We start from the raw sequence: 15,434 nt of genomic DNA on the forward strand, positions 1-15,434 counted from the left end.
GTCATCTATTTTTGTTCAGTGTTCTATGAAATACCACATTTTACTTTTAAACTTAATCATTCTTTAGAAATGAAATTATAGTATTCAATTTTGGAAACACTGGCAGCTTTATGTATAGAATGTGTGTAAAAATAATAGTATTTCTTAATAAAGCAAAAATATGGTCCATTTGGTTATTTATATATGCAAAAACTAACAAAATGTAATCTTGTAGCATACATACTTATATTCAATAAGTCAACTTCTTTCTACAGGTTGATTTTCCTGTGAATTCCTCTTGAATTCTTGAAATCGTATGAAATGTTTCCATTTCTGAGTCATAATTAAATTACCTATCTTTTCTTCTTCGCATTTTTTTCTTTTATTTCTTTCCTTTTCCTTTTTCATTTTTTCTTTCCTTTCATCCCTTCTTTCTCCCTCCCTCCCTTCCTTCCATGTAATCATCCTTTAAATAAATATGGATTGAAAAAGGACCATGTAATAGGAATTTCCCTAGGCACTCTGGAGTAAAAGATGAATAGTAAGCAATCCCTGCAATGGTTTTACCATTATAAAAAGATAGAGGCCATTTTTTCTAAGGTAAACTGTCAGGAATATTAAGTGGGTGACTGGTTTGAGGAATAGCCAAGTATTTGCACAGATTATGAAAAGTAGTTATAATCATTTGAATAATTAATTCTAATGAATTACCAAATTTTTAAAATATATAATTTTATGGGTTGTTTGTTTGTTTGTTTTGAGATGGAGTATATCTCTGTAGCCCAAGCTGGAATGCAGTGGCTCAGTCTCAGCTCACTGCAACCTCCGCCTCCCGGATCCTGGTTCAAGCAATTCTGCTACCTCAGTTTTCTAAGTAGCTGGGATTACAGCCATGAGCTACCATGCCCAGCTAATTTTTGTATTTTTTAGTGGAAATGGGGTTTCCCCATGTTGGACAGGCAGGTCTTGAACTCCTGACCTCGTGATCTACCCACCGTGGCCTCCCAAAGCTGGGATTACAGGCCGAAGCCACTGTGCCCAGCCAATTTTATGTTTAATTGATATTTGGGGATGTCTAAAACAGAAAGCAATATGTTTAAAAGTTTTTTTTCTGTATTTAAAAGTATTAGGATTTAGAATACATTCATTCAGTGTGTTGCCTAAAGACATAAATCAAACTATAGATATGTGTATAGATACATAGATATTTTCAAGGGACAACTTGATTGATTTGTTAGCGCTGCCTACAGTAAGGTATATGGTTAGAAGGATTTCGAGTTGGAATCTGAGTTCCTGGGAAGAGACTGCCCCAATCCAGCTGCAGTGTTGTGCATAGGTAAAGGAAATTAGATAAAGGATCACAAAGCACAGGTATTCCCTGTCCTTAATACCTATATGATAGCAAACACAGGAAATTCATCCTTGAAAATTATATATTAAATATATAGTTATGTTAAAATATTCATGATACATATTAAAGATGGTAAAGTAGACTTTATTCTTAGGTACTGCTACAATGAAGTTTTATAATAGGGGTAAGTGATTGAGCTTTAATATGTGAATAATATGTAATAAGTGATTGAATACAAGGATAAGTAGACATTTATAGCTAAGAAGCAGAGTGGTAGTCAGTGGGTGGAAAATTTCCAAGATGGATCATCAGAGTAATGAGAATTCTGGATAAACTGATTTGACAGGATTATTACTAAAGGCAGGTGAGGGTGATAAGATATTGACAATGAAGTAGGGCAGTGGGGTAGGAATTTAATCACACACATCAAGGATGGGAGAATTTCTATAAACTGACTCAATAGGATTCTTGTGAAAACTGGACCAAGCAGAAATGAACATGGAAATCGGAAATTCAGGGCCTTCTTGTGAAGAGAGTTCAGAGGAGACTGACTAGAGTTAGGTGAGTAGAGAGTCTGTCAATTGAAAGTCACTTTACATCTTCTAGTACAGCAAAGGTTTTTCTGGTTATGTAATAGTGGACCAAAAAAGTGTGTTCTTCTATCAAATTTTATAGTATCCCTAACTGATGCATAATTTGAACTTTTGGAAAGGCATAAATAGAAAGCACAATGAGGTCATCAACAGTGTAAATATAATGATAACCAACTCAGTTGGGCATGATAGCCCACACCTGTAATTCCAACACTTTGGGAGGCTGAGGTGAATGGATCACTTGAGGTCAGAAGTTTTATACCAAGCCAAGCGAGGTGGCTCATGCCAGTAATCCCAGCACTTTGGGAGGCCGAGGTGGGTGGATCATGAGGTCAAGAGATTGAGACCATCCTGGCCAACATGGTGAAACCTTGTTTCTACTGAAGACATAAAAAAAATTAGCTGGGCATGGTGGTGTGTGCTTGTAATCCCAACTACTCAGGAGGCTGAGGCAGGAGAATCACTTGAACCCAGGATATGGAGGTTACAGTGATTTGAGATCTTGCCACTGCACTTCAGCCTGGTGAAAGAGTGAGACTCTGTCTCAAAAAAACCCAAAAATAAAGAAGGCCGAGACCAGCCTGGCCAACATGGTGAAACCCCATCTTTACTAAAATTACAAAAATTAGCCAAGCATGGTGGCACGTGCCTTGGTCCCAGCTGGTAGGGAGACTGAGGCAGGAGAACTGCTTGAACCCGGCAGTTGGAGGTTTTATTGAGAAGTGATCATGCCACTGCACTCCAGCCTAGGTGACAGAGCAAGACTCTGTTAAAAAAAAAAAAAGAAGAAAAAGAAAACTAACTAAGAGAACTCCTGTAAGGCTAAAAGAAATCCATGCAAAATATTGTGTAACTGTGATGTTAGTAACTAACAATATAAATATAATATTAGTCATTATTGCTGTTATTAGTATATGTAATAGAGTAGTATGGACAATTTCTAAGTGAAAACATTGTTAATAAAATTAATTCAATGCTCGTTAATGTTCATGACCACTGAAGTGTTTCATTGTTCTGAATTTGATTTGATCTGAAAATTGAAGATAATAACCAACTTGTCTAGTTATCTTACAAATTATCTGCATATTATAATAAGAACGGAAGATTTATTTGATTTCACAACTGAATCACCCAGTGAGGCATATTTGATTTCATAATTGGATCAACTCATTCAATGGCCGAGATAGCAGATTTATTTTGTGTTTGTGATTTCCAAAATTATTCACCGCAAAGCATTTCCCATGTCTTTTATGGAACTTTCTCCTCTATCTCCCTCTCCCTTTCTTTCCCTGTTATTAATACAAAAAAACTAAGAAATCCTGGCATTAACCCAGATGCAGTTAGTTCAGCAGTTGCAATAAACTCATGATCCACAATGCCCTGTGGAGGATAACTTAATCACTTAATTGTGTTAGAAGAATGCTTTCTTTTTTATTTTTGAGATGGAGTCTTACTCTGCCACCCAGGCTGGAGTACAGTGGCGCAATCTTGACTCACTGCAACCTTCGCCTCCCAGGTTCAAGTGATTCTCCTGCATCAGCCCCCAGAGTAGCTAGGATTATAGGCACCCGCCAGCACACCCAGATAATTTTTGTATGTTTAGTAGAGAAGGGGTTTCTCCATGTTGGCCAGGCTGATCAAGAATACTTTCCAACAGGAAAGGCAACTTCATTGCATTTTCCACCCTTACTAAAAATGTTTACAGATTTTATGGAACTTAATTAAAAGGATCTAAGACATGGAGTTTGCTGAATCTGATAAAATGACACCAAATCATTTCACAGCACTTTGTAATAAAGATTCTGAAAAAAGATAAATCATTATGACAGAGGTGCATTGAGATATACCTATTTTTAAAAGTGCAATGGTGTGATAATATTGCCTTACTAATGTTTTAAAAATCAATTAATTGTAACATTATAAAATACTTGTGCTTTGGTATTTCTTCATATTTGCATTAAATCAATTCAAGATTTTGAATTTTCTCCATTAACATTTATGTAGTGAAAGGAAAACACAAGTTTTTATTTTATTTCAAGGAGAAATATATTTTTCTTCTAGCTCTACTCAACATTAAAATATATTTCACACTATTTTGCTGATAACCCTTATTGATCCTTTAATACTGTTTTTCATACATTTTTATGCAAATATATTGTATTCATTTAGAATTGTATTAAAATTCATTTTAAATTTCAGTTACCCTCATTTAAGTAATATCTCAGTTTACATATTTTATGCACTTCAAGATGATTCATGTCATTCATTGGTTATTTTTGGACTTTAATTTACAGATGCAATTTTTACATTTTTTTTCTTGATATGTGATTTTAGAAATAGCTATTAGATGGCTACCTGGGATTTGTAACATCCCTTCTTAATAAACATAACAAAAGAAATAGCGTTATTATTTTAAACAATGATTTAAATAAACATTAAGAAATGTTAAGAAGAAAGAGGCTTTTTCTTTGACACTTGATTTGCAAAGTGACACAGGGACAGTTTGATGGAAATTCTGTACTGTATCTTGAGTAAATAATGGTCAGCTGTGACTTCTGGACAATAATTCCTTTCTAAGGGCTCCTGTTATACTGAAACCACAAGAATGGGTGTGAGTGACTGTTGCAGATAGCAGGGCTCCAAGACAGAACTGTAACCAAAATAGGAACTGACTTGAACATTTATAGTAAAGTAAACAAATACCCTCCCCACTTGGTCTCGCTGATTTCCAGAGCCTCGTTACCATTTCCTACTGATGTCTTCAAAAAGTCCACTGGAAATGAGGTGACTTTAAACAAGTCACACTGGGTAAACTGCTGTCTTTGCAGCATCAGATTCAGATAGAAGCCTACAATAGGAAAAGAAGGGTCAAGACACTGGCTTATCTTATGCACCTTTAGAGTAGGTAATTCTTAAGACTAGTTAAGGAAAAGCTCATTCCTATGGCTATAACAACACAGTAAACCAGAAGTCAGGACATGCCACTGGATTGAACCTACGTAGTTTCCGTGTCACTGAGTATGGTATCATACAGAAAAGAGAAACCTCTCTGCATTCTCTCATGAAGCTGGGATAATATAACTCATCATTACTCTCTGCTCAGTTTTGCATCAAGCACAATATTAAATCAGCAGCTGCAATTTAAGCAACTATTCCACAAAGAATGGACTTTGTTGTTAAAGAGGAAATCTGTAGCCTGAGGTACATAGTTATAATCTCATGCTCTCTCTCTCTCATATATCAGATCATCAGATTTAAAAAAACATATTTTATTTGATAACCCTGACTCTTATTTTAATATTGCTTTTCTATATATTTATGTATTTTTTTCTATATAGAGTGTGTGTGCCTGTGCACACATGTGCATGTATGTGTTGGTGATGACATTTCTGATACTCATCAAAATTTAATTTTCTCTTGTAGAACTGAATGTACAGGATATAAAACAAATTATCATATTAATATATCTTTTTTTGGTATTATAGATTCTAAACCTTCAAACCACTATGGCATTTTTAGCATTAGAGTAGTGAAATGCTCATGAATAATTCCATTGATGTTGAGAGCTGTTTTATATATATATATATATATATAAACACACACACACACACACACACACACACACACATATATATATATAAAATACAGTATATAATACTATTGGACAGAGACCGTGAATAAGGAAATAAATGCACTTGAGATGCCTGTATTCTGACTGCTGTTATTTACCTTTGCTCCCATTTTTGGTATTTTTCTAGTGCTTAAAATTCCCTTTGTTATTCACAGTAACATTTCTATTGATTGATTAACTTCCTTGACCCTGTTTTGCAAATGAAAGCTGAATACATTCTAAGCTGGTGAAAGAGTCTGTTTTGAATCAATAGCTCTCTGAATCTTCTTTGTTTATCCTATTAAACCATCTCTCTTTCCACTAAATTTCAATAAACCAAATGGCAACCGTATGACTGTTAGAAATATTTTGAACATCATTGGAAATCAAAATTTCAACCATCTGAGAGGAACAAAAAAGCAGACTCTCATAATATTCTGATTCTTGGATATATTTCAAAGTGTAGTAACATGTACCTGAACTTTGAGACTTTTTAAAATTCTTGAGGGATTTGTTTTTATATATTTGTCCTTAGTTGTTATTCTTCTTAATGATATGATATATTGTAATGTCTATCATGTTTACCATGGCTCAAATTACAGTACCACGATAGCACTAATTTTTGCCAAGTGAATGCAATTGAGAATTTAAAGCTGCACATGCATCTTAAGTTACAGTGCATTCCAAAATACGTATGTCAACCCTTGAATTTCATTACTTTTTCAAAGGTCAAATTTGACATGAATCTTAATTTTTTAAATTTTATTTTAGGCACACTGAGACATAATAAAACTGTATTAAGTGGATAGTTAGAATTACCTTCTAATTTGGGAGGCTATCAAATCATAAAGTTACATTAAATTTTAAAATCCTTACATATAATTGTTGGAATATAATTTTTCATGGGTCTTCACATTTCTCACATCTTATCAGCAGAGACAGTGACTACACCTTTTTGCACGCTGTTTAAAAAAGTTGTTTTTATCTTCCTCTGAAGTAAAAGGCTGGTTTGCAGATGGCCTTGGGAAGCTAAGAAAGTCTCCTGCTGGAGCAAAGGGCAGATGTGCCCACTGTCCAGTACGATGAGCATAATATCTTCCCCAACATCTAAAGGTCAGCATGCTATACCTATTATAAAATATTTAGGTTCTCTCATCTCGAGTTCCTCTCTTACAATGCATCTCACCACATGTGCAGGTATTACCTGACCTTCTTCCCAATGCCCAGTGGAAATAGCACAAAAATTCTAATACTCTGACTAGTACTATTTTTGTGAGTAATAAAGCCCTTTACCCCTGAACCCTGATTCACAAATCTTTTCTTAGTATTCATGAGAACCTGGTAGCCTAACTTGTTATATTACAAGTAGGGTAAAATTCCAGACCCATTGATTATAATTTTATATGGACATTGTGGATAATCTTACAAAAAAGAATATGGTCAGTTTATCAATTTTTAAATATGATTTTCATCATGAATTTTGATGACACTTCAGTTGTACAGATAACTGATTTTTGATGGATGCCAGTTAAAAGACTTATCTTACTACATGTCACAGAAATTAGCATAAATTTTCATATGCATGTGACTGTTTATGTGTATATCTGTTTGTGGGTAAATATATGGTACGCTGAACTAAATAACTACAGTTTCACTCTAGCCTTCAGAAGTATTATAATAATATCCACACTTATGGAGAGCTTGCTTTATACCTGGTATTGATCTAAATACATTTCATGTATTAACTCATTTAGGCGACTCATATTTGGTTACATGTACACATTTCAAGTAATTAAACAAGCAAGTTTTGCATATTAGGTAAAAGATACCTGGCAAATAAAACTTTGTTATTAAATGTATTTCAGAAAATAGGTGGTATTCATATTTTGAATTAATACATGTTTTAATACAGCAAAATAAGTTGGTATTTATTATGTCTGAATTGCCATGAACCAAGTCTCATGCAAATCAACTTAAATTTTGGAAATCTTTTAGGGTCAGGATTAAAATTTAAATGCATTTTAATTTTTTCATTTGAAAAGTAAAGTTATCACTTGAAATAGAGACATTTTATAATATCAATTTATAGAAAATGGGGATTTTGAGTTGTGTTCCTTTTTATTGGAAATTTCAATTGCATCCTTCAGTGGCTGAAATGAAAATCAGATATTTGGCATTGGTTCACAGATTATTATTTAGATTTTACTGGACACCATAATTCATCCATGTATCAGTGTACATACTTTTAGAATATACTAAGTATTTTATACTCTGGAAGGTTCATTAGCACGATTTGAGCAGTTCCTTCAGAAAAAAAGGTTATGGCCAATGTCTTCTTCTTACTGCATATTTAGCAAGTTGATCCAAGTCCCACTGTTACGTAGTTTCTTTCTTTTTTTTATTTGAGACAGAGTTTCGCTCTTGTTGCCCAGGCTGGAGTGCAATGGCGCAATCTCGGCTCACCGCAACCTCCGCCTCCTGGGTTCAAGCAATTCTCCTACCTCAGCCTCCTGAGTAGCTGGGATTACAGGTGCACGCCACCATGCCCAGCTAATTTTTTGTATTTTTAGTAGAGATGGGGTTTCACCATGTTGACCAGGATGATCTCGATCTCTTGACCTTGTGATCCACCCACCTCAGCCTCCCAAAGTTCTGGGATTACAAGCATGAGCCACTGCACCCAGCTATGTAGTTTCTAATACTTGTGTTTAGTATTCTTCTGTATGTGCCTGATAATCTTTATAAGTAGATTTCTACTCATTTCTTAGAGTACGCTGTCCACTGTCTTGCTTGTATCTTGTATTTAACATGAACTCTAGAAATATTTTTCTTAGATACGTTATGTATCAAGACAAATATGCCATCACCAACTTTTGACTGTTTCCTTTTATTTGATTTAGAAACAATAAAAAATCATTTGTATAAGAATTATAACCATCAGCTTCTTATGTCCACAGGACATTATGAAACTTCCCAAAGTTCTACCATTTAATTTTAATATACATCTACTTACTTTTAGCCTTTCCAGTTGGTAGCAAAGTAGCACTGAAAACTGGCCACTATTTCTAGAAATGGAGAATCTTGGCTTTTGGCTTTAAGGACAGAAAATTTCTCACTTCAGTGAAGCTTCTCACTATTACCTTCAAATTAGTTGCAAAATATACTCTACTAGCCATGCTATACATGGTGTTAAATCTAACTGTTATGTACGCATATATGTGTGCATATGTGTATTTGATATGTATTCAATGCTAAAAGATAGGTTTTTTGGTATTAGGCTTGAAATGATACCAAAATTAATATGACTTATTGATTATAGAATTTAACATGCATTTAAAAAGCAGAAACCATTTATATTTAGAAGTAAATAGAATTATTAACTAAAGACTTTGGTCACTAGTCCATACAATGAGCATGTGTGTATTCTTAAATAGGTCAAATCTATGTTCCCTTTGTATCATGATGAGCTATTCTATGGCTGTAAGATGTATCTTTTCATCATGGTTTTATCAGAGACCACCTGTGTAAGTGATATGAAAAAAGAGTCTTTTTATGAAAATTAGACCTTATGTAATCATGAGAGCTAGAATTCTGAATCAAGAATTCTGTGGAAGGCTACTGCCTGAGATAGGTAGTGGGCCTGAAGTTGTAGGTAGCTACAGTTGTTGATGTTTATGGAAGAAAAGCTGGACATGAAGTAGGAAGAGCAAGGACAAATTGAGACCCACAAGCACAAACTAGGACCAGAGTCTGTCTTTTACTACCTCTAACCTTCTTTGGGTCGATTTGGGTGACTTAAAGAAGAAACTGTTGCCTTTTGTCATGGAGCTGTACAAGTATCAGGATTCAGTCTTGTAGAAACTAATGAATGAGATTTGGTGAAAGCCAGAGGACTTGGAGGCCCAAGTACTGCCCACACTAACAAGGTGGCTAGCAGATCAGAATAACCTGGGGAGTATTATGGTTGCAGCTTAATTTGAACCTCCCATATCTCATGCAGATTTCCTTGATAGCCAATTTTAACCAACCTACAGGAAAGGAAATTTGAGGAAATATATTTCCAGCTTATTTCAGTTGATAGTATAATTCTACCACAACTATTGACTAACGCATGCTGTATTTGCTGTTGTATTGAGACAATCATGGCATATTTACTGCTTTGATAAAAAGAGTGATTATAATTTATAGGTCTTCACTGTTGGAGGACTAAGATTTCATAGAAATTCTACTGAACAAAATGTAATTGCCCTTGGTAATAGGAATGGGCATAGAGTAGTATCCAAAGCCAATTTTGTTAAATCTGCTCTGTTTAACACAAATATATGCTTAAGCTCTGTTAATTACATCCTTAGAAAGAATGAACTATTCATAATGGAGCTCTTAGCATAATTTGAAAAATAGCATAATATGTGGAAGAGTGTGAGAGTTAAGCAGTCATAGAAATATCTGAACCATAGTGAAGCTTAATTATTTTAAGGATTGGATAACCAGTTACCTATCAATTAATAAGTGCTAGTGATCATGCTAAATAATTTACTGGATATGCATTAATCTCATTTTTAGTTGAGGAACCTGAGGCTCAGAGATTCTAAGTCACACAGCAAATGGAAAATGCCTGAGTAAATTTAACCCATGTCTAATGGATGTTAAAGCAGCGATTCCTCACTCTTTTGGCATCAGGGACTGGTTTCGTGGAAGAAAATTTTTTCATGGGCCAAAAGACGGATGGCTTTGGGATGAAACTATTCCACCACAGATCATCAGATGTTAATCAGATTCTCAAAAGGAGACCTAAACCTAGATCCCTTGGATGCACAGTTCATAAAAGTGTACAAGCTCCTATGAGAATTTAATGCAGCAGCTGATCTGATGGAAGGCGGAGCTCAGACGGTAGTGCTGACCGACCTACTGCTCACCTTCTCCTGTGCAGCTAGTTCTTTATCATTTATTTATTTATTTATTTGAGACAGAGTGTCATTCTTGTTACCCAGGCTGGAGTGCAATGGCGCAATTTCAGCTCACCGCAACCTCCGCCTCCTGGGTTCAGGCAATTCTCCTGCCTCAGCCTCCTGAGTAGCTGGGATTACAGGCACGCACCACCATGCCCAGCTAATTTTTTGTATTTTTTTTTTTTTTTCACAAAAGCACTTTTTATTTGAGGCAAAGAGAGTCTTGCTGAAAGGATTACAGTTCCAAGCAGTCAAAACTCAGCTGTTAGTGGCACCATTTTGACTTGGCAGATTTTGCTTCTCTTTGGTCAGAAAGGGTATTCAGGTTGTACTTTCCCCAGTGGGGCAAAGAGAAGGGCAAAGCAAACTGGAAGAGACTTCTACTCTATGGGCAGGCCTCGTGAGATCCAACATCAAGCCAGACACGCTCTCGCTGGCCACTGTATAAGCTGCTGTCCCACTGCTGAATGACACAGGCTATACTACATTTGCAAGGAAAAAAATGAGGCAGGAAACACAGGTATAGGTCACTCAGGGATGAGCAGGCATCCACAGCTTCAAAACTCTTCATGGAAGGGGTAATCCTTGTGGGAGACAGCGCTCACCAAGGCACAGACCCTCCAGTTCCTGTTGTAGCCGAGTAAGGTGGTCATATCCTCGCTGCTCAGTTCAAAGTCAAAGACCTTAAAGTTCTCAGCAATGCGTTCTGGTGTCACAGACTTGGGGATCACCACCAAGTTCCTCTGCATGGGGAACCGGATCAGCACCTGAGCTGTGGTTTATTGTGCTTGTCTGCGATCGCCTTGATCCTGGGATCCTCCAGGAGGGAAGGGTCCTCGGGCTTGGCCCAGGGCCTATCGGGAGGGCCTAGGGGGCTGTAGGCGGTCACCACGATGCCTTTGGACTGGCAGTACTGGATTAACTTCTCCTGAGTGAGGTATGGGTGGCACTCAATCTGGTTAACTGCAGGCTTATACTTTAAGCCAGGTTTGTTTAAGATCCTCTCCACCTGGAGATGGTTGAAGTTGGAGATGCCAATAGCTTTCACCAGCCCTTCATCCACCAGTTCTTCCATGGCCGCCCACGTGTCCAGAATGTTGGTGTCACTGGGAATCACGTTGCCTGACTCATCCAATGGGAAAAATTCCTTCCCAGGCTTAAAGCCAGTTGGCCAGTGAATAAGGTAGAGGTCCAGGTAGTCCAGCTTCAGGTCGCTGAGCGTCTTCAGGCAGGCTCCTTTCACCAGGCCCTTCTCATGGTACGTGCACCACAGCTTGCTGACGATGAACAGCTCCTCACGCTTCACCACCTGCTCCTTGAGCTTCTCCTGAATGGCTACCCCCACCTCATTCTCATTGTGGTACACATGGGCACAGTCGATGTGGCAGTACCCAACGTCGGTGGCCACCTTCACAGCCTCGGTCACTTGGCCTGGAGGGGACTTCCAGGTGCCCAGCCCGAGGATGGGCATCTTGGCGCCGTTGTAGAGCACGAGGTGGCCCGCCATTGCTGCTGCGCTCCCCAGACCCCCGCCCAGAACCGTACCAATTTTTTGTATTTTTAGTAGAGACAGGGTTTCACCATGTTGATCAGGATGGTCTCAATCTCTTGACCTCATGATCCACCTGCCTCGGCCTCCCAAAGTGCTGGGATTACAGGCTTGAGCCACCGCACCCGCCCAGCCGGTTCTTAACTGGCCACCGACAGGTATCAGTCTGCCTTGGGGTTGGGTCCCCAAATATCAGTCCTACTCTAAAGTATGAGATTCATACAAGTAACTACTTCCATTTCTGTTTTACCATTATGAAATTGTTTGTTTAGTCCTATATGGTTTTTCTTAAAGTTTTTGAGAATACCTTTTCAAATATAAATATCCTTAAATAAGTAACATCTTCATTACATATTAATAAATATAAATAAATTTTAAAATTTCAAATTTCTGAAATTTTAATGTGTTTATAAATTATTTCTACAAGCTGATATATACATATGGGTTGCATACAAATATACACACATATTTGTGTATATTTGGAGGATTATGATATATGAATGATATTTGAAAAAAATAATAAAATTGAGAAAAAATGAAGTTTGTATAATTTTCTCTCTAATATTTAATTCTGTACAAAGCAGAAGATCCAAAGTTGGCTGACTGGGGACAGAATTCTGTTACCATATACGTTCTTATAGTAAAAATATTTTAAGCAATGGTAAATTTAAGTATCTTTTGACTAAGCAGCAGGTTTCCTTCAATTACCCTCTTTCTTTTTGGTGTTTGTATTACTTCATTAGGGCTACCATAATAAAGTGCCATGGACTGGGTGGCTAAAACTATAGAAATTTATGTTCTAGTTCTGGAGGCTGGAAGTCCGAGTTCAAGGTATAAGCAGGGTTGAGTTCCTCTGAGCCTCCTCTCGTTGGCTTGCAGATGACTGCCCTCTTGCTGCCTCTTTACTTGGGTGTTCCTCTGTAGCTGATGTCCCCTTATGTGTCCAAGTTTCTTCTTCTTATAAAGACACCAGCCAGGTTGGATTAGGGTCTACCCTAAGGGCCTCATTTTAACTTAGTCACTTCCTTTAAGACCCTATCTCCAAATAGAGCTATATTCCCAGATAGTAGAGGTTAGAGCTTCAAGGTGTAAATTTTGAGAAAATGAAGTTCAGCCCATAATACAGCCTCACAACTCTGGTTTGATAATTCATTAACCCTGTAGCACTTGACTTCTTTTCAAATGTTTTTATATTATAAAAGTGCTTTATTTCTGAATTTTCTAAGTTTTAATCTTTTAAAGCAACTAAACTTTTAGTCATGAAAAAAAGAAAGAAAAGGAAAAGTGTACATATGTGAAATATGCCATAGGCACTTGTATTTGAATAAGTGATACATTAATGTCTATGTCACAAGCATTAATCTTGGTTAGAGTCTCCAATTGTTATAAGATGTATTGAGAGAATATTTTATATTACTAACTATGAAACAGACTTTAGTACTTTGGACATTAAGGATTCCCAAAAACTAATTTTTGATATTAGAGAAGACAGGGGTAGAAAGAAGGTAGATGTGAATGAAATCAAGCATTCCTCCTAAATATGGGCTCAGCTTTTCTATCTTTCCCTATGGCTACATTTCATGTGTAATGAAAGATGCAGTCCATCTCTCTTTTATGTGTAATGATTTCTGTTATTGTAAAGGCATATAGGTTAGAATTAAATATGCCAATTGATTTTATCCATAATAAATTTCATTAGTTTATAACTCTCCCTACTTGATGTAAACCAATGACTTGGTTGCTTTAAGGCATGAACACTAAGCATTCAGCACCTTGAATAAAATTGGAAACCGTAAAATATCATTTTTGAAATCAGAGTGAGGATTGTGACTACTTCATCATTTTCATGGTTTGGTAGGAAACATATTAATGTAGATTTCCTAGAACATTTTTGTCTGCATTTATTGCAATATGAGCTGAAGAAAGGTTATGCTAGGTGCATATAATGGACCACAGTCACATCATGCACATGAATGGCACACATTATGATGAATCAGAGTGATAGTATAATATATTTTTTAAAAGCCTAAAAATAGATATCATAAGGTTCTATAGTCCACACAGAATTTCAAAGTAAATGTTTTTAACTTCATTCCTGTTTTTAACTTCTTTAAGTAGAAGAAAATCCCAGTGATCAGCTTTTACTAACAGCATGGTCTATGGTGCCTATGGGTATAATCATTTTGAATGTGTTTGAAGGTTTCAAGTAATTTGAAAGAAAAATGTTTATAAAATCTTGAACAATATTTTTAGAACTTCAAAACAAATAGTCAATCTAGAGGGGAAAGAGCAGTCAAATTGGGCACTTAACTGAAATGAGCATTTAAGTAAAATAATTTGGGAGCCTTGTACAGAGAGACTTCATTTAATCATATCATTCAAGCCACTTTAAAAGTTGTTTTCAATTACAGTTTTAATGGTGATATAGTTCAATTAATATGAGTACGTTTACATACCAAAATAACTGGCTATATACTAATGCTAACTTTGTTGTCTTAGTTGAATCAGTATTATTTTAAATTTCTGAAAAATATGAAAGCATCAATGCGGAAAGTTCAATTCGTTTTATTATGGCATATTTTAAATACTGAAGGTAAAAATGCTTCCCAAAATGTACAAAACTGCCTGTTCATCATTTTAAAAGGTGAATGTTAAAAAATTCCAAGTCACAAATTCAACATTAGAAGGCTAATATTATAATTATAACATGGTTTATATTTTAGTTTTATTAGACAAGCCTCTTTGGAGAAGAGATTTCTAACATCCTTTAGTGAATAGTGAAGTATTAGAAAGATACAATTATAGATGATAGGATTACAGCTGTAATAGCACAATGTTAAAAGAAAAAAAGACTAAACACTATTGCCAGATAAGTACAGAAAAGCTTAAATAGAGGGAGGGATAAAGTGAGTGACAGGAACAATCTCATGGATTACTGCTTTGGCACGAAGATTCCAGTATTCAGCTAGCTTGCCAAATAAATTGACCAGAGAAAAAGAAAGTCAACAGATTAACTTCAGGAATTAAGCTTATTAATGGGTTTTCATGCAGAAATGTATCCACCCATCATGATCAGAAAAGTTTCCTTTGCTTTTCCAGCTGCTAGATTGCACTGAAATAAATTACTGATGAGATAGAGACAATTTTTTCTTCCTTTTACATGAATTCTCACTGACTTGAGTCAATGTTATGTTCTACCCATTCAGTTTGGACTGACTTATATTTGAGCCAGAACAAGTTGTTTGATTTAATCATGAACTGAGTATATTTGAATAGAGATTGTTCATGTTCATAAGTCTTCTCTCCTTTTTTCTCTTCGCTTACTTAAGAGTAAAATTTCACTGCTCCATCCAGAATTTAAGAACATGCAAGGAGGTAATTGGAATTGGAGGTAAATCATATT

The 15,434-nt window shown here is 36.0% G+C and overlaps 1 protein-coding gene and 1 pseudogene across 5 annotated transcripts in view; one reads left to right on the forward strand and one right to left on the reverse strand.

The window, feature by feature from the left end:
- Positions 1-15,434, forward strand: part of SEMA3A (semaphorin 3A) — a 530,091-nt gene that overhangs the window by 359,762 nt on the left and 154,895 nt on the right. The gene's annotated exons all lie outside the window — the stretch shown is intronic.
- On the reverse strand, positions 10,907-12,028 carry LOC100411082 (aldo-keto reductase family 1 member B1 pseudogene; annotated as a pseudogene).

This window comes from Callithrix jacchus, chromosome 11, assembly GCF_049354715.1.
Source record: "Callithrix jacchus isolate 240 chromosome 11, calJac240_pri, whole genome shotgun sequence".
In the NCBI taxonomy this organism is placed as follows: domain Eukaryota; kingdom Metazoa; phylum Chordata; class Mammalia; order Primates; family Cebidae; genus Callithrix; species Callithrix jacchus.